Source organism: Microcaecilia unicolor, chromosome 7 (genome assembly GCF_901765095.1).
Source record: "Microcaecilia unicolor chromosome 7, aMicUni1.1, whole genome shotgun sequence".
Classification (NCBI taxonomy): Eukaryota; Metazoa; Chordata; class Amphibia; order Gymnophiona; family Siphonopidae; genus Microcaecilia; species Microcaecilia unicolor.
The window spans coordinates 127,328,341-127,350,954 of NC_044037.1; positions in this window are offsets into that span (position 1 = coordinate 127,328,341).

Genomic DNA, 22,614 nt, shown 5'->3' on the forward strand with positions numbered 1-22,614 from the left:
GGGTGCGGCAGGGATGTACTTTAAGCCCGGTTCTTTATGCTTTTGCAATTGATCCCTTTGTTAGGAGGTTAGAGCAGGGAGGGAAGGAGGGGCTTCGGGGGGTGGAGGTGTGTACAGGGTCTCAATTAAGGGTGGTGGCTTACGCTGATGATGTCACGGTGTGGGTGGCGGACACAACAGAGGGGCAGAAATTGAAAGGGGTCATTTCTGGTACTCACAGGCTACAGGGGCTTTGATAAACTTCCAGAAAAGTCAGAGTCTGTGGGTGGGTCCTCCAGGGGGCTCTTTTGATTTGGGAGGGGAGTTTCCGGAGGCCATTAGCAGACTGCGGGTATTAGGGGTATATTTTGAAACAGGGGGATATGCAACCTTTAATTGGCAGCGGTGCATACAGGGAGCTAAGGAAAAGGTTGACAGATGGAAAGGGTGGAGGATGTCCATGACTGACGGGTTCAGTGATAAATCTCACTGGTGCCTATGTTTTTGTTTGTCAGTCTATTTGTTTGTTGCCAGTGCATGTTATACCACCCTATATAGTGTTTTTTTTTTTTCAGATGTTGTGGGGGAATCGGCTGAACCCGGTAAGAGTAACATCAATACTTGGACCGGGAAGAGGGGGGGGGGGGGGGGGGGGTAGGGATGGTAAACCCTGTATTTTCTTTAGCTCCCTGTTATTCAGTTTAACCTGGGACGGGCACTGGACAGAGATCCGCCAGGATGGGCAGGTAGCGTTCTGTCTTGGGGGAGAGATTCTGGCTCCCGTTGGAAGTTGGGAAGGAGGGTGGGGGTGGTAAGGAAGGGGGCTCCGGATCAGGTTGGGTACTATAGGCCCTTAGTTCGGCTGGTACGAGTTTGGGAATTTTGGCAGAGGAAATAAAGACAGGGAGGAGGGAGGTATGGGTGGAACGGGGTGAGGTCCCAAACATTCTCATCGCCCCTGGTACTGAAGGATGCACCTGGTCCAGTGCTGAGGCAGGGCTTGCGGTTGGTGGTCTCACGGAGGATCCCACCGAAATATAGAGACATTGCTTGGCTGTCTTTTCACGGGAAATTGTATGTCAGAGGGAATATTAACTACAGGAATGTGCAGGAACGGGATTGCCCAAGGGGGGAGTGCGTGGGGAGGGAGGAAACGATGGAACATTTTTACGGGAATGCCCTTTTACACGAAATGGTATGTGGCAGGGTAGCAGCATTATTACACATCCCGAGTTTTAATTCATATTCATATGCAGATTGGGTTTACGGGCGGCAGGGGGGAGGTGGGTGGTTAGATCCGGTGACGGAGTTCTTCATCTCGGTGATACTCCGGTTTAGCCTCTGGATGGCTCGGTGTGGGGTCTCCTTGCACCAGGACTACCGATCAGCCGACAGCGTTAGTTGGGAGGTGGTTCGGGCGGTCCAGGGGGTAGCCCAGTGGGAACGGGTGGCGGAGGGGATAGCAAGAACCAATGTTTGTTGGAGGCATGTGCACTTGAAACCTCCATAGAGGGGTTGGACAGTTTATTTTGAATTGGCTTCGAGTTTTATTTGAATTTTATGTTTATTTAATTTAATTTCATTTTAGGATGGGTGGGGGTTGACAGTGTATATAGGTAGATAGGTGGATTTAAGGTGGGGGACTTGTTTGTATATATTTGGTTTGGGGTTATATGTTTCTGTATGGCTTTGCGTTTCTTTTTTAATAAAAGAGTTCTCCAAGCATCCACCACCCTCTCTGTGAAAAAATTACTTCCTGACATCTTTCCTGAGGCTGCCCCCCTTCAACCTCATTTCATGTCCTCTCGTTCTACCGCCTTCCCATCTCTGGAAAAGAGTCGTTTGCGGATTAATACCTTTCAAATATTTGAACGTCTGTATCATATCACCCCTGTTCCTCCTTTCCTCCAGGGTATACATGTTCAGGTCAGCAAGTCTCTCTTCATACGTCTTGGAACGCAAATGCCATACCATTCTCGTAGCTTTTCTTTGCACCGCTTCCATTTTTTTAACATCCTTCGCAAGGTACGGCCTCCAAAACTGAACACAATACTCCAGGTGGGGCATCAACACTTCCTTCTTCTGCTGATCACACCTCTCTCTATACAGCCTAACAACCTTCTCGCTACAGCCACCGCCTTGTCACACTTTTTCGTCGCCTTCAGATCCTCGGATACTATCACACCAAGATCCCTCTCCCCCTCAGTACCTATCAGACTCTCACCGCCTAACACATAAGTCTCTCTTGGGTTTCTACTCCCTAAGTGCATCACTTTGCATTTCTTCGCATTGAATTTTAATTGCCAAACCTTAGACCATTCTTCCAGCTTCCTCAGATCCTTTTTCATGCTTTCCACTCCCTCCGGGTGTCCACTCTGTTGCAAATCTTAGTATCATCCGCAAATAGGCAAACTTTACCTTCTAACCCTACGGCAATGTCACTCACAATATATTGAACAGAATCGGCCCCAGCACCGATCCCTGAGGCACTCCACTACTCACCTTCCCTCCTCCGAGCGAACTCCATTTACCACCACCCTCTGTCGTCTGTCCATCAACCAGTTCCTAATCTAGTTCACCACTTCAGGACCTATCTTCAGCCATCGAGTTTATTTAAGAGCCTCCTGTGGGGAACCGTGTCAAAAGCTTTGCTAAAATCTAAGTAGATTACATCTATAGCATGTCGATGATTTAATTCTCCAGTTACCAATCAAAGAATTCAAGAGATTCGTTTGGCACGATTTCCCTCTGGTAAAACCATGTTGTCTCAGATCTTGCAACTTATTGGCTTCCAGGAAATTCACTACCTTTCCTTCAGCATGACTTCCATTACTTTTCCAATAACTGAAGGAGGCTTACCGGCCTGTAGTTTCCAGCTTCTTCCCTATCACCACTTTTGTGAAGAGGGACCACATCCGCTGTTCTCCAATCCCTCGGAACCTCTCTGTCTCCAAGGATTTATTAAACAAATCTTTAAGAGGACCCGCCAGAACCTCTCTGAGCTCCCTCAATATTCTGGGGTGGATCCCGTCCGGTCCCATGGCTTTAGCTTTCCAAGTTGTTGATACACACTCTCTTCCCGTGAACGGTGCTCTATCCACTCCATTCTCAGGTGTACTTTTGCCAGTCCCTCTCGGTCCTTCTCCAGGATTTTCTTCAGTGAAAACAGAACAAAAGTATCTATTTAGCAAATTGGCTTTTTCGTCATCATTATCTACATAGCGTTTCGCTGTATCTTTTAGTCTCACAATTCCCTTTTTAGTCATTCTCCTTTCACTAATATACCTGAAGAAATTTTTGTCTCCCCTCCTTACATTTCTAGCCATTTGTTCTTCTGCTTGCGCCTTCGCCAGACGTATCTCTCTCTTGGCTTCTTTCAGTTTCACCCTTTGAGATCTTTGAGATGCAGTGACCAGAATTGAACACAGTTCTCAAGGTGCAGTCTCACCATGGAGTGATACAGAGGCACAGTGATTATCTTTGTTTTAGTCTTTCTTTCCTAATTCCTAACATTTATTTGTTTTTTTTGGCCACCGCCACACACTGAGCAGAAAGTGTGAGACAGTGGTGAATTGAAAATTTAGTTTAGTTTATTAGATCTTGATATTTCAGAAAGCAGACAGAGTGGTGTATAATAAAAACATCATAAAATGAAAGGAATGCCATAAAATTTTAAAAGGATAGAACAGAACAAATATCAGTTAGAATTAGAGTGCACCAGCAGGCAGCGCGGCTGGATCCGTTAAGGGTGGGGAAAGGAAAGGGAAAGACTAAATAAACAGTTTTTAAGAAGGGATCAGAAGGGAAGGTAAGACTGTTCGGAGTGAAGATAGACTGGGAGGGAATTCCATAGAGTAGGAGCAGCATAGAAGAAGGCTGAATGATGAGTTGATTCTAATCGAGAACGATGAGGTAGGGGAGGATTCAACCAGGCTGAATGAAGAACCCTGGAATGGGTACAGGGATAAATAAGGGCAGAAAGGTAAGAGGGTTACTAGAGTGTAAAACTTTGTGGGTTAAAGTAAGGCACTTAAATTGTATATGATATGGGAGCCATTGATGATGAGCAAATAAAGGGGTAATGTGATCGGATCTATGGGCATGTGAAAGCAGTCAAATGGTGATATTCTGTATCGTTTGAAGACATTTAAGAGGGATCTTCAGAAGACCAGAGTAGATTTCATCTTGCTCATAGGCAGGAGTGTGCTGGTAAATGTTTAACAACGGGCTCTCTCGCCAGGCATAGCTGGCCTTGAAAATTTTTATTTATTTTTTTTTTTTGGGGGGGGGGGGGGAATACATGCCTCTCTCTCCCCTCCCTTGTGCGGGCACGCTAGGCATACCTTTGCCGAGTCCCACCAGCCAATAAATGGACTGCCACCATTCTCTACTGCTTGTTTTTGGCTCTGAGCAGCATGATGGAACCTTCTTGCGCTTGCATGAAAAGTCCCAGCCTGATGTTCAGAGTCAGAAACAAGGAGCAGGGAGCAGCAGCAGTCTATTTACTTGGCTAGTGGGGCCAACATCACTGCCAGCAAAGTAAAAGAGAATTCAGGAGGTAGCCCAAGCCCACGTTTTGGGAGTCAGTTGTTAAAGTAGCCATGAGGAGGCCTACTTTAACAACCGGTTCCCAAAATTCTTAAAAACTTAACAAGCGGCTCTCGCGAGCCTGTGAGAGCCCGCTCCAGCACACCACTGCTCATAGGTCTTTGCGTTTGGGTTCTCTTTCCTGTCTTGCTTTTGTTACAATCCCCTATAGTCCTGCGTGTATGCTATGGTCTTTAGATTCCCATCATCTGGTCCTTCCATCATCCAAACTTGCCCACTATGAGTCCACTCATCACTCAGCCTATTTCTTCCTTGCACCCTCCCTCATAGGCGTAGACTGAGGGGGGGGGGGGCGAGGGGGGCATTGCCCCCCCCCCCAAACTAGTTCTTACCAGAAGTCACGCCAGTAGTAAAAGCACCAAACAGGCAGCTCGACTCCATCCTTCGCTTCCCTGCCCTCTCAGCGTCCCGCCTTCCTCTGATGTCATTTCCTTTCGGGCGGCAGAACACTAAGGGCAGGGAAGCGAAGGACAGAGTTGATGCTTCCTGTTTGGTGCTTTTACTAAGTACCGCCAGTTAGGAGTTCGCCGCTCTGCTCTTCGCGCCGGTACTAGACGGAAGTTAGTGAGCCAGCCAGTCCACACAAGGAAGGAAGAAGGGAAGGCGCTGCGAAGCCATTTGGTAAATTAAAATCTCTGTTTCCTTTCCACTCCCCCACGCAGCCAGCCGTCGCCATTCACTCAACAGTACTCTGGAATGTGCTATTCAGGCTATAATCTAAAATTGCAATATAAAGCATTCTACCAAATTTGCTAGTTATGTGATTGACAGATGGTTGTGATATTCTTCTTCAAACTCCATGCCTACCAGGGACCCCTAGTAACAACAAGAGGTGGAGTCAAAGGTGTGTGTGGGGGGGGGGGGGGGGGGGGAGTCCTTTTCAAGAGGAGAGAATCAGATGAGGCAATGGAGAGGAGGGGGAATCGGGTGAGTATGGCTGTTGGGAGAGATTCAGATGAGGGTTTGAGGTGTGTTGGGAGGAGATTTGGGGGAGGAATAGGATGTGATTTTAATATGTGGGGGATCAGATGTGGGTTTGATGTGTGTGGAGGGGACGGAAAATGTGGTGGTGCTGTCAAGGTAGGTGTTGGGGAGTGAGCAGTGAGGGCATGGCTGGTGTCAAGAGCAGTGATTTTTTTTTAAACTGCTCCTACATCTAAGTGGGTTAGTGCTATACGTTTTTTCTCACACGTGGCTTTTTTTATTTAACCACTGCTCCAGTGGGACGTTTTTTTTCTCCCTACATGTGGCTTTTTGTTTTTACACTACTCCAGCGGGACATGGAGAGGCATGAATGTGACTCCTGCACTTCCTTGCATATATTCTGCATTTAAAAGAGTTTTTGCAGAAACAGTGGGAATTTGCTAAATACTGATCTGAGCATCTTAATTCCCCTCTCCACATGTCATATTTTGAGGTGCAGTCATCTCATTTTCTAAAGTAGGAATAATCATTGAAAGCCTGTTAGTGATTCCATTTTCTTATTTTGGAAGTTTCCAGAAGTATAGTTCCTTCTATTTGTACAAACATGGAGCTCTGTTTTTTTTTTTGTTTTTTTGTTTTTTTTTTTGAGGGGGGGGGGGCTGTGTAAGTAGGACATGTTCTTTAAATTCAAATTATTGAAGCAATCTGCCAGGACACCCTTTCTGAAGTGCTCTCTTTGGTGTTTAGCTGAGAGACAGCAAGAAAAATATCTCAGACTGCTTCCAGAAAAGAAATTTCTGAAGAAAAAGCTGTTCTCCTCTGCCAATAACTTTTTCAAAGATTAAAAAAAAAGTGTTCCCTTCCTTCCTTCCTTCCTTCCTCCATATTAGCATATTCATTTGCACATGTTTGTTCACCCCTTCAAAGGATGGGGCGGAGCCTATTAGCATATATCATTTGCATATATATATGCAAATGAATATGCTAATATGCTCCGCCCCATCCTTTGCACCCCCCCCCCCCAAATGAAACAGTCTAACTACGCCTATGCCCTCCCTTTGGCATAACTTGCCCCCTTATCTGCAAGCAGAGTTGTCGTTTCCTAGATTTAAGTCTCTTCTTAAAGCACATTTCTTTGAATTGGCTTTTGGTATTCAATTAAATTTGGTTGCAAATGGATGTCATGGTTCTGCAGCATTCTCATAATCAGAAGTGCTGTACTCCTTGGTTTTAATTCTGTTTGAATGCTTTTCTCTCTCCTATAATTTTCTATTGATTTGGATTTTATTAGTTTGTAAACTGCTAAGACCTGTAACAGAATTGGGTTATAAAGTATTAAATAAACATAAACATGATATTGTAGTAATCCAAGCAAGAGGATACTAGTGAACAGAGTAGAATAGCACAGGGAGAATCATCAAGGTAAATGTGGAAAGAATGAATGAATCAAGGGACTAAACAATTTTTTAACTGTGGATGATGATATATGAGAACTTCCAGTGCCAGAATGGTATTCAAAGCTGACGAGTTAGAAGAACTGAATGAAATCTCTATAAACCCTGGAAGATATAATGGTAGAATTTGAAAAATTAAAGAGTAGCAAATCACCTGGACCAGATTGTATTAAGCCAGAGTACAGTTAGAATTGAAAATGAACTTGCAGAACTATTTTTAGTAATATGTAATTTATCTTTAAAATCAAGCATGGTACTGGAAGATTGGAGGGTGGCCAATATAACGCCCAATTAAAAAAAAAAGTTCCAATCCTGGAAATTATAGACCGGTTGAGCCAGGCAAAATGATAGAGAGTATTATAAAAAATAAAAAACAAACTACAGCGCATATTCAAAAGCATGGATTAATGAGACAAACCCAACATGGGTTTAGTGAATGGAAATCTTGCCTCACGAATCTATTACATTTCTTTGAAGGGTGAACAAATGTGGATAGTGAGACGGTCAATATTGTATATCTGGAATTTCAAAAGACATTTGACAAAATACCTCATGAAAGACTCCAGTGGAAATTGGAGAGTCATGGGATAGGAGATGGTGTTCTATTGTGGATTAAAAACTGGTTACAAGATAGAAAACAGAAAGTAGGGTTAAATTGTCAGTATTCTCAATGGGGAAGGGTAGATAGTGGGGTTCTCCAGGGGTCTGTGCTGGGACCGCTGCTTTTTAACATATTTATCAAGAGATGGGAGTAACTAGTGAGGTAATTAAATTTGCTGACAACACAAATTTATTCAAAGTGGTTAAATCTCGAGAGGATTGTGAAAAATTACAAGAGGACCTTACGAGACTGGAAGACTAGGCATCCAAATGGCAGATAACATTTAATGTAAGCAAGTGCAAAGTGATGCATGTGGGAAAGAGGAACCGAAGCTATGTCTTCGTAATGCAAGGTTCCATATTAGGAGTCACTGACCAGGAAAGGGATCTAAGTGTCATCGTTGATACATTGAAATCTTCTTCTCAGTGTACAGCGGCGGCTAATAAAGCAAATAGAATGCTAGGTATTATTAGGAAAGGAATGGAAAACAAAAGTGAGGATGTTATAATGCTTTGTATCGCTCCACGGTGTGACAGCACCTCAAATATTGTGTTCAATTCTGGCCACCGCATCTCAAAAAAGATATAGTGAAATTAGAAAAGGTACAGAGAAGGGTGACGAAAATGATAAAGGGGATGGGACGACTTCCCTATGAGGAAAGGCTGAAGAGTCTAGAGCTCTTCAGCTTGGAGAAAAGACTACTGAGGGGACATATGACAGAGGTCTATAAAATGAGTGGAGTGGAACAGGTCGATGTGAATCGCTTGTTTACTCTTTCCAAAAATAAGTACATAAATTCATAAGTATTGCCACACTGGGACAGACCAAAGGTCCATCAAGCTCAGCATCCTGTTTCCAACAGTGGTCAATCCAGGTCACAAATACCTGGCAAGATCCCCAAAAGCTCAATACATTTTATGCTTCTAATCCCAGAAATAAGCAGTGGATTTTCTCCAAGTCAACTTAATAATGTTTGATGGACTTTTCCTTTAGGAAGCCTTCCAGACCCTTTTAGCTAACAGCCTTTACCAAATTCTCTGGCAATGAATTCCAGAGTTAAATTACACGTTGAGTGAAGAAACATTTTCTCCGATTCGCATTAAATTTACTACTTTGTAGCTTCATCACATGCCCCCTAGTCCTAGTATTTTTGGAAAGAGTAAACAAATGATTCACGTCTACCCGTTCCATTCTACTCATTATTTTATAGACCTCTATCATATCTCAATCAGCTGTCTCTTCTCCAAGCTGAAGAGCCCTAGACGCTTCAGCCTTTCCTCATAGGGAAGTCATCCAATCCCCTTTATCATTTTTGTCGCCCTTCTCTGTACCTTTTCTAATTCCAATATATCTTTTTTGAGACACGGCGACTAGAATTGAACACAATATTCGAGGTGCGGTCACACTATGGACCGATGCAAGGGCATTATAAGTTCCTCACTTTTGTTTTCCATTCTTTTCCTAATAATACCTAACATTCTATTTGCTTTCTTAGCTGCCGCAGCACACTGAGCAAAGGATTTCAACATGTCATCAACAATGACGCCAAGATCCCTTTCTTGGTTGGTGACTCCTAACATGGAACCTTGCATTACGTAGCTATAGTTCAGGTTCATGTTTCCCACATGGTTCACTTTGCACAATCCTCTTGCGATTTCTTTGAATACCTTGTGTCGTCAGCAAATTTAATTTCCTCACTAGTTACTTCCATCTCTAGATCATTTATGTTAAAAAGCAGCAGTCCTAGCACAGACCTATGAGGAACCCCACTATCTACCCTTCTCCATTGAGAATACTGACCATTTAACCCTACTCTCTGTTTTCTATCCTTTAACCAGTTTTTAATCCACTCTACCTCCTATCCCATGACTCTCCAATTTTTTCTGGAGTCTTTCATGAGGTACTTTGTCAAATGTTTTTTGAAAATCCAGATATACAATATTGACCTGCTCGCTTTTATCCACATGTTTGTTCACCCCTTCAAAGAAATGTAATAGATTGGTGAGGCAAGATTTCCCTTCATTAAATCCATGTTGGCTTTCTCTCATAAATCCATACTTTTGAATATGCTGTGTAATTTTGTTATTTATAATAGTCTCTACCATTTTCCCCGGCGCCGACGTCAGGCTCACTGGTCTTTAATTTCCCAGATCCCCTCTGGAACCTTTTTGAAATATCGCGTTACATGGGCTAATCACCAATCTTCCGGTATCATGCTCGATTTTAAAGATAAATTACATATTACTACCAATAGTTCTGCCAGTTCATTTTTCAATTCTATCAGTACTCTAGCTTGAATACCATCTGGTCCAAGAGACTTGCTACTCTTCAATTTATCAAATTGCCCTATTACATCCTCTAGGTTTATAGAGATTTCATTCAGTTTCCTTGACTCGTCATCTTTGAATACCATTTCTGGCACCTCTCCCAAATTTTCCTCGGTGAAGACCAAAGCAAAGAATTAATTTAATCTCTGCTGTGGCTTTGTCTTCCCTGATCACCCCTTCTCCTTCTCTGTCATCTAGCGGTCCAACAGATTCTTTTGCTGGCTTCTTGCTTTTAATATACCTAAAAAAAAAAAAAAATTACTATGTGGTTTTACCTCCAATGCAACCTTTTTTTCAAAGTTCCTCTTTGCCTTCCTTATTAGCACTTTGTATTTGACTTGACATTCCTTATGCTGTTTCTTATTATTTTCAGTCAGTTTCTTCTTCCATTTTCTGAAGGATTTTCTTTTAGCTCTAATAGCTTCCTTCACCTTACTTTTTAACCATGCTGGCTGTCGTTTGGTCTTCTTCCCTCTGTTTTTAATACATGGAATATATTTGGTCTGGGCTTCCAGGATAGTATTTTTGAACAGCATCCATGCCTGATGTAAATTTTTGACCCTCGCAGCTGCTCCTCTAAGTTGTTTTTCATCATTCTTCTCATTTTATCATAGTCTCCTTTTTGAAAGTTAAACACTAATATATTGGATTTCCTGATTATACTTATTCCAAAGCTAATATCAAATCTGATCATATTATGATCACTGTTATCAAGCGACCCCATCACCATTACTTCCCGCACCAGATCATGAGCGCCATTAAGGACTAGGTGTAGAATTTTTCCTTCTCTTGTCAGCTTCTGTACCAGCTGCTCCATAAAGCAATCCCTGATGTTACATTTACCCAGTCAATATCGAGGTAATTGAAATCACTCATTATTATCGTGTTGCCCAGTTTGTTATCCTCCCTAATTTCTGATTTCTACATCCATTTGTTCTTCCTGGCCAGGTGGACAGTAATACAATCTATTTGATTCAAGGCCCTCCTTAACATACAGTGCTACTCCTCCACCAATTCGATCCACCCTGTCACTACGATATAATTTGTACCCCGGTATGACAGTATCCCACTGGTTATCCTCCTTCCACCAGGTCTCAGAGATGCCTGTTATATCTAATTTTTCATTTAGTGCAGTATATTCTAACTCTTCCATCTTATTTCTTAGACTTCTGGCATTCGCATGTAGACATTTCAAACTATGTTTGTTTTTCCTATTTACATCATGATCAGTACTTGATAGTATTAATTTGCAATCTTTTATCTGAATTTTATTTTTATTTAAGGACACCTGATCTACTGCAGTCTCTTTTGCAACCTCACTATCAGGATACCCTATCTTTCCTGTTTTGGTGATATCTTTGAAAGATACCTTATCCTGAACCATGTGCTTTTGTACGACTGTCAGCCTTCCCCCATTCTCTAGTTTAAAAGCTGCTCTATCTCCTTTTTAAATGCCAATGTCTGCAGCCTGGTCCCACCCTTGTTAAAGTGGAGCCCATCCTTTCGGAATAGGCTCCCCCTTCCCCAGAATGTTGCCCAATTCCTAACTAATCTAAAACCCTCCTCCCTGAAATATTGTCTTATCCACGCATTGAGACTATGGAGCTCTGCCTGTCTCTTGGGCCCTTCGCATGGAATGGGTAGCACTATAGAAAACACTACCCTAGAGGTTCTGGATTTCAGCTTTCTACCTAAGAGCCTAAATTTGACTTCCAGAACCTCTCAACCACATTTTCCTATGTCATTGGTACCCACATGTAGCAAGACAGCCAACTACTCCTCAGCACTATCTAAAATCTTATATAGGTGAAGAGTGTGGTTTGCCACCTTTGCACCAGGCAGGCAAGTCACCAGGCGATCCTCACGTCCACCAGCCACACAGCTATCTACATGCCTAATAATCGAATCACCCACTACAACAGCCGTCCTAACCCTTTCCACCTGGGCACTAGCTCCTGGCGATACATCTTCGGTGCAAGAGGATATTTCATGACCAGCACACCAGGGACTGTCTACAGGATTACTTCCAGCCTTACCAGGGTGATGCTCTCCTTTCAGGAGGGCTTCCTCCTCCAAGGCAGCACACGGCTGCCAGATTGGAGGTGGGATTTCTCTACAACGTCCCTGTAGGCCTTCTGTATGTACCTCTCTGTCTCCCTCAGCTCCTCCAAGTCTGCTACTCTGGCCTCAAGAGAACGGATTCATTCCCTGAGAGATAGGAGCTCTTTGCATCGAGCACACACATATGACATCTCACCAAATGGGAGGTAAACATACATCTGACACTAAATGCAAAAGACTGGATAGCACCCCTCTCGCTGCTGGACTACTGTCTGCATTTTAATATCATAGAGTTGTTTAATTCAAGCTTCTTAAGGCACTAGGGATATCAGATGAATATAATGATCTTTTGGACTAGGGGGCACGCAATGAAACTACAAAGTAGTAAATTTAAAACAAATCAGAGAAAATATTTCTTCAGTCAACGTGTAATTAAACTCTAGAATTGTTTGCCAGAGAACGTGGTAAAAGCAGTTAGCTTAGCTTGGTTTAAAAAAGGTTTGGATTGCTTCCTAAAAGAAAAGGCCATAAGCCATTATTAAAGTGGACTTTGGGAAAATCCACTGCTTATTTCTAGGATAAGCAGCATAAAATGTATTGTATTGTTTTGTAATCTTGCCAGGTACTTGTAACATGGATTGGCCACTGTTGGAAACAGGATGCTGGGCTTGATGGACCTTTGGTCTGTCCTAGTATGGCAGTACTTATTTTCTTAACTAAATAACAGTAGGGAGTCTAGTGTGACTCCAAGATATTTAAAAGACTGTGCTAGAATAAGTGGGGTATTCTGCAAAGACGTTGTGATGAAAGGGGAGAAAGTGGCCAGTAATTGAGGTCAATTGATTTAAGAAGGGTTTAAAACCAAATGGTTGATAGAAAGCCAGGAGTCGGTTTTCTTAAGATAGGATTAGAGAGGGGAAAGATCAAAGTTAGCTAGATTTTGGGGGAAGACCAGTACAATATTGTAAAACTTGATAGTAGTCGATTAAACTACACTGGAGAAAGAAGAGAGCCGTGAGGGACTCCACAGCAGAGGGGTGACTGAGACAAATGAGACTGGGGAAGCATTACTGAGAATGTACAATCAGTGAGAAATGAGAACTGGTTAAGAAGAGAGCCAGAGAGTCCCAGGGAGGCTAGCCTTTCCAAAAGAAGAGAATGGCTACCAAGTGAAATGCTACACTTAAGGCTAGAGACACCAGAAGAGTGAAATTTCCACAATCCAGGGAAGCATGCATATCATTAAGAAGAGCAGTCATAATGATACCAGTAGAGTGACCTAATCAGAAGCCTGACTGAGAAGGATGCAGAAAATTATGGGATTCAACATGCTGAGACAATTGTTCTAGGACAACACGTTCTTTTAACTTAGTAAGAAATGGCAAGTTAGAAATCGGTCTGTAGTTAGAGATGAAGACAGTCCAGAGAGGATTTTTTAAGGACAGGCTTGACCATAGCAGTCTTCCAAGAGAAGGAGACTTCGACTGAAGATAAGCTATTAGAGATCATAGATAAGTGGCAGGAGACCATGAGAGTTGATGTTTAACCAAGAGGATGGGATAGGATCTAAAAGATAAGTGGTTTTTCTGCACTGAGGCAAAGAATTTTTCGAAAACAGTAAGAGAAGGAAGATTGAACTGGGACCAGGTGGGAGGGAAGGAGAAGAAGAATCAATAGAAGGTGTAGGAGGGTTAGGTAAGGGAGGAAAAAGGGGAAAAGTACAGTGCAGAATTCTGATCAATTTTGTCAGAGAAGAATTGGGCAAAATCAGATGCTGAAAAGAAGTTAGGCTATTATGGGCATAATCGAAAGAGAAGGGCGCCCATCTATCGACACAAATCGGGAGATGGGCGTCCTTCTCGCAGGGACGCCCAAATCGGCATAATCGAAAGCCGATTTTGGGCGTCCTCAACTGTTTTCTGTCGCAGGGACGACCAAAGTTCATAGGGGCATGTCGGCAGCGTAGCGAAGGCAGGATGGGGGTGTGGTTAAGAGATGGGCATCCTCAACCGATAATGGAAAAAAGAAGGGCGTCCCTGATGAGCATTTGGCCGACTTTACTTGGTCCCTTTTTTTTCACGAGCAAGCCTTGAAAAGGTGCCCGAACTGACCGGATGACCTCCCCTTACTCCCCCAGTGGTCACCAAACCCCTCCCACCCCCCCCACCCCCCAAAATTACAAAACATTTTTTGACAGTCTCTATGCCAGCCTCAAATGTCATACCCAGCTCCATCACAGCAGTATGCAGGTCCCTGGAGCAGTTTTTAGTGGGTGCAGTGCACTTCAGGCAGGCAGACCCAGGCCAACCCTGGATTTTCAGAAGGCGTTTGACAAAGTACCTCATGAAAGACTCCAGAGGAAATTGGAGAGTCATGGGATAGAAGGTAGTGTTCTATTGTGGATTAAAAACTGGTTAAAAGATAGAAAATGTATTTGAGCCATCTATATATTGTATTGTTTCCTCTTGAATTCCTGTAAGCCACATTGTACCTGCTATTGTGGGAAAATGTGGGGTACAAATGCACCAAAATAAAATAAAACAGAGAGTAGGGTTAAATAGTCAGTATTCTTAATGGAGAAGGGTAGTTAGTGGGATTCCCCAGGGGTCTGTGCTGGGACCGCTGCTTTTTAACGTATTTATAAATGACCTAGAGATGGGAGTAACTAGTGAGGTAATTAAATTTGCTGATGACACAAAGTTATTCAAAGTCGTTAAATCGCGGGAGGATTGTGAAAAACTAAAGAGGACCTTACGAGACTGGAAGACTGGGCGTCTAAATGGCAGATGACATTTAATGTGTGCAAGTGCAAAGTGATACATGTGGGAAAGAGGAACCCGAATTATAGCTATGTCATGCAAGGTTCCACGTTAGGAGTCACTGACCAAGAAAGGGATCTAGGTGTCGTCGTTGATGATACGTTGAAACCTTCTGCTCAGTGTGCTGCTGTGGCTAATAAAGCAAATAGAATGTTAGGTGGTATTAGGAAAAGAATGGAAAACAAAAATGAGGATGTTATAATGCCTTTGTATCGCTCCATGGTGTGACCACACCTCGAATATTGTATTCAATTCTGGTCGCCACATCTCAAAAAAGATCTAGAGGGGCATAATTGAATGAAAACGTCTATCTCCATGGGCGTTTATCTCCGAGAACGGGTCCGTGAAGGGACGGACCGAACCGTATTTTCGAAAAAAATAGAAGTCCATGTTTTATTCGCCAATTTGTGAGCTGGGCGTTTTTGTTTTTCAGCGATAATGGAAAATGAAAGTGCCCAGCTCAAAAACGAATAAATCCAAGGCATTTGTTCGTGGGAGGGGCCAGGATTCGTAGTGCACTGTCCCCCCTCACATGCCAGGACATCAACCGGGCACCCTAGGGGGCACTTTTACAAAAACAAAAAAAAAGGTAAAAGAGCTCCCAGGCGCATAGCACCCTTCCTTTGTGTGTTGAGCCCCCCCAAATCCCCCTCAAAACCCACTGCCCACAAGTCTACAACATTACTATAACCCTAAGGGGTGAAGGGGGGCACCTACGTGTGGGTACAGTGGGTTTGGGGGGTTGGACGACTAATAAGCATTAAGCAGCACAATCGTAACAGGTAGGGGAGGGATGGGCCTGGGTCCACCTGCCTGAAGTCCACTGCACCCCCTAATAACTGCTCCAGTGACCTGCATACTGCTGCCAGGGAGGTGGGTATGACATATGAGGGTGAAAATAAACAGTTGTGAAACGGCATATTTTGTGGTGGGAGGGGGTTTGTGACCACTGGGGGAGTCAGGGAAGGTCATCCCCGATTCCCTCCAGTGGTTATCTGGTCATTTAGGGCACTTTTTGGGGCCTTATTCGTGGAAAAACAGGGTCCAGGAAAAGTGCCCTAAATTCTCGCTAAAAACACATATTTTTTTTCCATTATCGGCGAAAGGCGCCCATCTCTGATCGGCTGATAACCACGCCCCAGTTCCGCCTTCACCACGCCTTCGACACGCCCCCGTCAACTTTGTACACTTCCGCGATGGAGTGCAGTTGAAAACGTCCAAGTTCGGCTTTCGATTATACCGTGTTATTCGTTTTTGGGAGATAAACGCCTATCTCCCGATTTAGGTCGCAATATAGGCGTTTTTGTCTTTCGATTATAAGCTGGATAGTGGAATTAGAAAAGGTGCAGAGAAGGGCGATGAAAATGATAAAGGGGATGGGACGACTTCCCTATGAGGAAAAGCTATAGCAGCTAGGGCTCTTCAGCTTGGAGAAAAGGCGGCTGAAGGGAGATATGATAGAGGTCTATAAAATAATGAGTGGAGTTGAATGGGTGGATGTGAAGCGTCTGTTCACGCTTTCCAAAAATCCTAGGACTAGGGGGCATGCGATGAAGCTACAATGTAGTAAATGTAAAACAAATCGGAGAAAATGTTTCTTCACTCAACGTGTAATTAAACTCTGGAATTAATTGCCAGAGAATGTGGTAAAGGCGGTTAGCTTAGCGGAGTTTTAAAAAGGTTTGGACGGCTTCCTGAAGGAAAAGTCCATAGACTGTTATTAAATGGACTAGGTGCCCAGTTGGTGTCCTGTTATGTGAGGGGGACCAGTGTACTACGAATGCTGGCTCCTCCCACGACCAAATGCCTTGGATTTGGTCGTTTTTGAGATGGGCATCCTTGGTTTCCATTATCGGCGAAAACCGAGGTTGCCCATCTCTAAGGTCGACCTAAACGTTGAGATTTGGGCATACGCGACCGTATTATCGAAACAAAAGATGGACGCCGATCTTGTTTCGATAATACGGGATGCCCCGCCAATTCGCAGGGACGACCTCAGAGATGGTCGTCCCTAGAGATGGTCGTCCCCATTCGATTATGCCCCTCTACGTGAATTGTGGGGGTCACTGTTGCCAAATGAGAAACAATATGGAAAAGTTGCTTCAGTCGCTTAGCTACCTCAGAAATAAGAGAAGGTACTGCTGTCAGGAAGCATGAAGTTGAGAACAATAGTAAGTGTGGCCGAGTACTATAGGCGATCGAAAAGGAATGAGTACATGAATACCAGGTATGAATTGAGACATGAGAAGAAACCATAGTGTGTAGAGAAGAATTCCATAGAAGGAACTTGTAATATTTTATTCTGTGCATCTTTTACTGTTTTTCACCCTGTCCAGTTCTTTCATGAATTTTCTGTAAAGGTTTATGGGTCAGAACAAACATCTGGACTAGGCTGCGCATTTTTTTTTTAGAGTGAGAGAAGCAAGCGATCCTAAGCCCAAGGCCTCCTAGCAATTGCTGGTCCTATCCTAAGCCCTGCTGCTTGGTGAGTGTTTAGTGAGCTGTATTCCCTGAAGTGTGTCTCTTTCCAAGGTAGGGGCCCCAGAAGTGGTTGTAGAGACTGTGGAGCTTACACTTAGATAGGAGATGTAGCAAAAAAAAAGGCAAAACATGTAATGGTTTCAGATTGCGGATTTCCTTTGTTAAATAGACTTGCTTGGTTATAAGCTCCATGTTTCTTCTTTCTAGTTTATGTACACGCTGAAAGATGCTATTGCTTTGTCTTCAGGCATATGTTGTCAGTATTTGTGTTTAGAATTGGGTAGAGATGCTGCATGCCATAGTCCTGAGCATGGTAATTTGCTAATTAATGTACATGGGATGGAATGCCTGATATCCTGACAAAGAGCTAATAATCAACTGATCACCATCTCATCTGTTGGTGACTCCATGAGAACCAGTTACCAGCTGTTCATTCTTACTTTTAGTTTAACAGAGCATAATGCTTCAAGGAGGTGAAGCAGCTGAATTCTGAGTGCCAGTAGAGTTATCAGTGCCAAACATTTGCTGGCATTTGTGTTATGGAGAGAATGACTCGGCGTATTGAAAGTTCATTTGTAAAGAGTAAAACTGTCCTTTTGTGCTCAGTGAGAATGAATATATCCTTTATACATGCCTTCTCTTTCATTATTCACTGTTTATCCCAGTCAAATCTCTTATAAAGGCCTTATGTAGCCTGGTGATGGCAGAGGAAAATCTCATTACCTGGTTTCAAAGTAAAGGTGGAGAGGCTACAGAGCCCTGTGAATGTCCGAGCATGTGCATTAGGGGTCTTGTCCAGGAGGGGTGGGTAACTTTGGAAGTCCTCCTTAACCCATAGCTGTGCTGATTCACAATGCATTTGCAAGCATAATCAGCAACCTAGCATCCACAAAGCTGTTTTTCTTGAATTCCAACTGTTTATTCCAAAATAAGTATGAACAGTTTACTTGCAGTTTGCAGACCCTGAAACTGGAAGTCTTTCTGCCCCTTTTCTACTGGATACAGGGGTGTAGCCACGGGCAGGCTCGAGTGGGCCTAGGCCCGCCCAGCAGCAGTGTACCTGGACCCGACTGACAGCGATTCCAGTTGCAGGCTCCGCTCGTAGTCGCAGCGATTCCCACACACTGCTTGCCGGCTGCCGCTCAACACTCTCCCTGCGCTACTAAAGCGCTAACCCGGAAGCATGGGGGAGGGACGACGGGGGACAGCAGCTGCACAGGAGAAAGGGAAGATGGAAAGAAAGATGCTGCACAGGGGGGAGGGAAGATGGAAAGATGAGGCATGGTAGGTGGGTGGGGGGGAGGGAGGGGGAGATGCACGGGGAAGAAGGGAGAGATGCAGCAAAGGGGTGGAGGGGTGAGGAAGGGAGACGTTTTGGCTGTGTATGAGGTGGAGGGGAGGGAGACATGCTGCATAGAGAGGGGATAGGTGATGAGGGGGAGAAATGGTGAGCATAGGGGTGGAGAGGAGGGAGAAATGGTGGGCATAGGGGTGGAGGGAAGGGAGAAATGTTAGACATGATGGTAGAGGGGAGGAAGGGAGAGATGCATTGGAAGGGGAGAGAGATGTTGGATCAGAACACAAGGGAGAGGGAGAGAGAGATGGTGGACAGTGGGAATGAGAGGGGGAGATAGACATGGGGGTGGATGAGAGGGAGGGAGAGGTACATAGTAGGTGGTGAGGGGGGAAAATGGGCCATGGGGGAGAGGACAGGAATGAAGAGGCAGGAAAATATAAGGCTACCAGGGTGGGGTGGGGAGGCGATCAGATGCTGGTTAGAAGGGTGGAGGGAGGAAGACGATGGGAATGGTGGAACCCTGTGGGAGAGGCCAAGAGGGGGAGGAGGGGGTGGGAAGGACATGAATGAGAGATAGTGATTACAGAGAGTAGATATATGGTAATGGGGAGTAGATTATAGATAAAAGAGAAAGTAGGAATGGGGAGGAGTAAGATGGGGAATGGGAGAGCTAGTGGGTAAAAGAAGAAGATGGAAATTTGATAGGTCGTTGAAAAGTAAAAAGGAGACGAAGAAGGGTGAGAGAGAGGCAGAAAAGAGCTAAAAAGGAATGATCAATATGTCAGAGGCAGGAATAGTAAGGGAACAGACAGGAGAGAGGAGAAAAAACAAATGGACTGCAGCCGCTTGAAGAAGAATTAGCAGATGACAGAGAGGAAAGCAGAAAACAGAAATTGGAACCAGCAAGATGGAAAAATAAAACGTCCAGACAACAAAGGTAGAAACAAAACATTTTATTTTGAATGTTTTAAATGGAATATGTTAGCTTTTGGAAATGTGCATAGCAAATGTCTTTGTATTGTGTTCTGTAGAAAAGGAAATGCATCTCTGTTTTATGTCTCCAGTGTTGCAGTAATGCTATGTTTAACTTCTTAGGGTTCCCTTTCAATTTTTGTCTAAATATTTTTATTTCTAATTTGTGATCCCTTGTTCTGTATTTGGTGAGGGTCTGTTGGTGTGATAGTAATGGCAGGTGGGAGATTGGAGGGGAGGCAAAGAGGGGAGGGAATTGGGGAGGGGAGCCCTCCTTTATTTTCTGACCTGGGCCAAGTAGGTCTAACAACAGTCCTAACCTTTGCTGTATAGCTGGTGAGGATTCCCAGGCATCCCCAGCTAAGGACCTCCTCCAAAGGCGGCCAGAACTCCCTTCTACCAAGCTCTGGCAACAGCATCCTTGAGCCATCAACAGCTAAGCATGTGTGGGGTGCTGGCATCAGTGGCTTAGGGTCATTGCTGCTGCCTGCCAAGCTTGGTAAAAGAGAGTTCTGGCCACCTTCAGAGAAAGTCTTCAGCTGACTGAGCTTGAGGATCCTCATTAGCTAAAGTATTTATATTTTGAGGTGGAGGTAGGGCGGAGCAGAGAAAATTTTGTGCCCACCCACTTTGGGCTCAGACCCACCCAAAACTGGCTGTCTGGCTACGCTACTGACTGGATAACCACAATTGCTGACAGGCTGATAGTATTGCAGAGAAGTGGATAGGGAGTGTCTGAAGAATGAGTTGATTTATTGCAGAGATAAAGCCATGTGAGAAATAAACTGAGGAAGTTGAGAAGTTAGGTGTTGAAGGAGTTGGGTGAAACATGTTTGTTGAGCTAAAAAAGGTTTTGGTGAAGAGAATTTGCTTTCTTGGATAGAGGAGCTGAGTAGTGCTGCATGCTTTGAGCCAAGATGGAGAATCTGCCTTGAAGGGAGGATGTGGGTCCTTCTACCAAAGATAGGTGCACTGTGATGCATGTTAAGAATTTAGAAACATAGAAACATGAAGGCAAATAAAGGCCAAATGGCCCTTCAATCTGCCCATCCTCTGTAACCACTAACTCTTCCTTTTCCTAAGGGATCCCACATTCTTGTCCCACGCTTTCTTAAATTCTGACATAGTCTTCGTCTCCACGACCTCCACTGGAAGCTTATTCCATGCTTCCACCACCCTTTCCGTGAATGAATACTTGCTTATATTCCTCCTAAGCCTATTTCCTCTTAACTTCATCATATGCCCCCTCATTCCAGAGTTTTCCTTCATTTGAAAAAGGCTCACTTTCTGTACATTAATCCACCTGAGATTCTTAAACATCTCTATCATATCTCCTCTCTCCCTCATCTCTTCCAGCGTATAAATGTTGAGATTCATATGTCCCTATATATTTTGTGTCCAAGATCGATAATCAATTTTGTAGTGCAGTCTCCAGAATTGCACACAGTACTCTGTGCAATTCATATATTAAGATGGCCGCATTGTAGAGGTCACAAGCAGCTAGCTCCGGTGACCCAGGCTCCATAATCAGCCAAAACCGGGGGTCGATTGGCCCCCGCACTCAGCAGACTCACCTCAAGGGCGAAGTGGGACGCATAGGCGGGCTAGAGCCTCCCGTGGGGGCTTTCCTGAGGTGTGACCACCTTTGAAAGCTGACCGCAACCCCCACCATGCCTAGGGTCGTGGCCACCGCTGATTGATTGGCTGCCGCTGTCCTGAGAGCCGACCAAGGCTTCCCACCGTGCCCGGAGTCACGGCGCCGCCCACGACATCACCCAGCTGGCCGAAGCCGCAAGCTGATCGGCTGCCCGCCCAAGGTGGAGGGTCGAGGAGAAAACCAGGGAGCAGCGCTGCAGACCCAGAGCCAGTGAGGCGGGCAAGGGGAGCCGAAGTCGGAGAGGCCGGTGACTGTGAGGCCAATCTGTGCGGTGCCACACCGCCAACATCGCCGACACGAGGGCTCACCTGTCCATGTAACAGCTTAGACTCGCTGCAGGCGGAACAACGGGAGCAAATGAAATCGGGCACCAAGCAACTTACCGGTTTGTTTTTTTAGATTTGAGTGTTCGGAAATGACGGCAGCGCGGGGGAGTGGAAACAGAGACTAACCAAAGACTAACTGGACTAGGCAAGACTCTCAGTCTTACAGGACTAGACAGGCTCACTTCCACTCCAGTTCACTAAACCACTTGACAGTGATTTGAGTGAATGGCAATGACGACCGCGTGAGGGCATGGAAACAGAGACTGACCAATAATCCACCAGATAGGCTCACTTCCACTCTAATCCACTTCCACTCCAATCCACCTTTTTCCCGTACTTAATCTTTGTACATTACCAATTGTATCTGACATCCTGTAATGACTATGTCATAACAAAACTCTGTTAGCCACATTGAGCCTGCAAATAGGTGGGAAAATGTGGGATACAAATGCAATAAATAAATAAATAAATAAATCTCCCTATAGTGAGGTGAGTGTATGGCAATGACGGCTGCGCGGGGGACTGGAAACAGAGACTAATCAAAAGTACCACAGTGGTAACATAGTAACATAGTAGATGATGGCAGAAAAAGACATGCACGGTCCATACAGTCTGCCCAACAAGATAACTCATATGTGCTACTTTTTGTGTATACCTTACCTTGATTTGTATCTGTCTTTTTCAGGGCACAGACCATAGAAGCCTGCCCAGCACTAGCCCCGCCTCCCAACCACTAGCCCTGCCTCCCACCCAATCTCGGCTAAGCTCCTGAGGATCCATTCCTTCTGAACAGGATTCCTTTATGTTTATCCCACGCATGTTTGAATTCTGTTACCGTGTTCATCTCCACCACCTCCCGCGGGAGGGCATTCCAAGCATCCACCACTCTCTCCGTGAAAAAATACTTCCTGACATTTTTCTTGAGTCTGCCCCCCTTCAATCTCATTTCATGTCCTCTCATTTTACCGCCTTCCCATCTCCCGACAGCCTACCTCTCACCCGCCCCTCTTCCCACCCAGCACAACGGGAGGCGACCGAGCCCCCACAACTGGGACCACACGATCGTGTGTGACCTCGGCCATACGCCTGGACCTGCCAACTAGTAACT